Below are 2956 nucleotides of genomic sequence, written 5' to 3' on the forward strand. Positions count from 1 at the left end.
GAGGTGGTCTAGGCAAGGGTGCCTTGGCCTTGGGCACCGCCGGCTCGGGTATATAATAATGTGTTCCCTAGACGGGTTCACGGCATCTTGAGTCTCTACCCCGGCCTCATCATCAATATCAATCCGCACATCATTTGTCACTATTGGTTCAACCACATTGTCAACATTCAAAGGTACATCATCATCATGCAACTCAACTTCATCATTCACCACCCGATTCTCATCCGAGGCATGCACATCACCGCCTCTTCCACTCCTAGTTGTAACTGCCATCACATGATTGTTACCCCCCTTTGGGTTCACTACCGTGTCACTTGGTAGCGCACCTTTAGGTCGGGTATTTAAAGCTTGAGAAATTTGTCCTATTTGCACCTCCAGGTTCCGGATGGATGTGTTATGTGAAGCCAATTGTGCGTCAGAATCTTGGTTCTTTTTCATCATCTGCTCGAACATCATTTCTATCCGTCCCATATCACTCCCGGAAGAACTAGGCCCTTGCGACTGAAAGGGGGGTGGATTGTTTGGTTGTTGGAACATGGGGGGCCTTTGAAAGCCTTGCCCCCTACCTCCATTATTCCACCCTCCTTGATTGCTATTGTTGTTACTCCAATTGTTGTTGTTCCCGTTCCAATTGCCTTGGTTGTTACCTTGATTACCCCAATTGTTGTTCTGATTGTTATTGTTCCAATTGTTACCACCTTGTTGTTGATTATTGTTATTCCAATTGCCACCTCCTTGTTGATTGCCCCAATTGCCTTGGGGTCGCCATTGTTGATTCCCTTGATTTCCTCTATTTCCTTGGTAGTTATTGACATATTGGCATTCCTCACTTTGATCATCATAACACTCGTTCGAATAACCACCACCATCATTGTTGTTGTCAAACTGCTCACAATTACCTTGTTGTTGTTGTTGCCCTCTTTGCCTCCTTTTTAGCATAGAAACATTCTCCATTGCATTGACTTGGCGCGGGCTTTGAACCTGTTGCAATTGTGCCTTCGCCAATTGATTCATTGTTGTTGTAAGTTCGGCAATAGCTTGGCCATGGTCATTCAACTCCTTGTGCAAATGGATGACCGTGGGGTCACCTTGAGGTACATTCGCTCGGCTTTGCCATGCCGAAGAGGTGTCGGCCATTTCATCAAGTACATCACATGCCTCTTGGTAAGAAAGTTTCATAAAGTTCCCACCGGCCAATTGGTTCACAATGCACTGATTCGTGGTGTTGATGCCCCTATAGAAAGTCTGCTGGATCATCGCCTCAGTCATGTCGTTGTTAGGGCGCTCCTTCACCATTGTTCTATATCGTTCCCAGATCTCGTGCAATGGTTCCGTTGGCATTTGCTTGAAAGCTAGAATTTCATCTCGAAGAGCTGCCATATGACTTGGAGAAAAGAACTTGGCAATAAATTTGTCCGCCAATTCATCCCATGTGGTGATAGAATGATTTGGTAACCTTTCTAACCAGTCCAACGCTTTGCCCCGAAGAGAAAACGGGAAAAGCCTGAATCTCAACGCATCCTCTGACACGTTTGTTTTTTGCTGCCCCAGCAAGTATCTACGAACCCCTTCAAGTGCTTGTATGCATTTTGGTCGGAGGCGCCCGTAAAATATCCCCTTTGCTCGAGCAAGGTCAACATGACATTAGTGATATTCCCCGCCCGGATTCGGGGAGGAACAATGGCACTCGCGTACCCTTGATTTGGAAGAACTCTTGGGACTGCTCTTGGCAGTGGCGGAGGAGGGTCTGGAATAGGATTGTTGTTATTTGTGTTGGCCGGACGGCCTCTTCGTGGAACTTGAGGTGGTATAACCTCCTCGGGTTCAAGATCATCTACCTCCTCCCCCGCATTCACGTTGCCAAGAGGGTCATTTGCATTGAGAGCCATAGTACCTGATTGATCGACACAAACAAAATTAGTAAACAAGAAGGAAAGAGAAGCAAAACACAAAACTAGCTACACAGATAGTCAGTACCGTAAGCTCCCCGGCAACGGCGCCAAAAAGTTGATCGCGGCCGTCTCAACACTACACAATGGTAGGAAGAGTGGGTAGCAATAACTAATACCCGAATAGTGGATCGGGGTCGAATTTCCACAGGGAGTTTGGAATGGACTTGTATTGCCTGTTTAGCTATTGCGTTTGTACTTCTAATTGCACTCCTAACATTTTTGGGGGTTTTTATATTTAAAACTACTATTGTAATCTAAGGATTAAAGCTAAATTATGCTAAGGAAATATTGCTAAGTTGTGCTTAATATAGGAAAAAGGCACTAGGGTCGTGACACTACCTAGGTGGCTAGCTAACGAGTAGAAGCCACTAAGGGGAGATTGATAAATCTGGGTTTATTGCTATAGCCGTTGCACACTTGCATTCATTCTCACACCTCTCGGTAGAGAGAACGATTTTGCCCAATTGACTCTCGAGAGACCAATTAGGTAGGCCAATTAGACCGGGCAACTAGGGCTCAAGTAGGGTAGTTACTCTTTCGAGGTTTAACCCGTTAATTGGGACTACCATTCTCATGGGTCCATCCCAATTCCTTGTTGGGTTAACTTTTAGGGTCATATGACTCTCTTTCTCAAGAAGAGTTAGACACACTAAGCTTGAATTCATGTTTGCAACCACAAGTTCTAGATTGAAACACAAAATCAACCCAAATAACAAATACCCAATCTCAATCTCACCCTAGAATGCAACACCCATTAACTACCCATACTAGGGTTGAGCCACAACCCTAGATGATGGTTTAGCTAGACATAATTAAAGAAGAAACAGTAGAAATAGATGAAGAAAATAACATAATGATTGATCACTAATTAAAAATTATGATATTGAAGAGGAAAATTTCCAAAATAGGCTACACAATAGTTCTCACGAGCGCAGCTCTTGTTCAGAATCTAAAACTTGACCTAAAAATGGTAAAAAGATCTATTTATACCGAGCTGGAAATTC

The sequence above is a fragment of the Nicotiana attenuata genome, chromosome 11 (assembly GCF_001879085.1).
Source record: "Nicotiana attenuata strain UT chromosome 11, NIATTr2, whole genome shotgun sequence".
NCBI lineage: Eukaryota > Viridiplantae > Streptophyta > Magnoliopsida > Solanales > Solanaceae > Nicotiana > Nicotiana attenuata.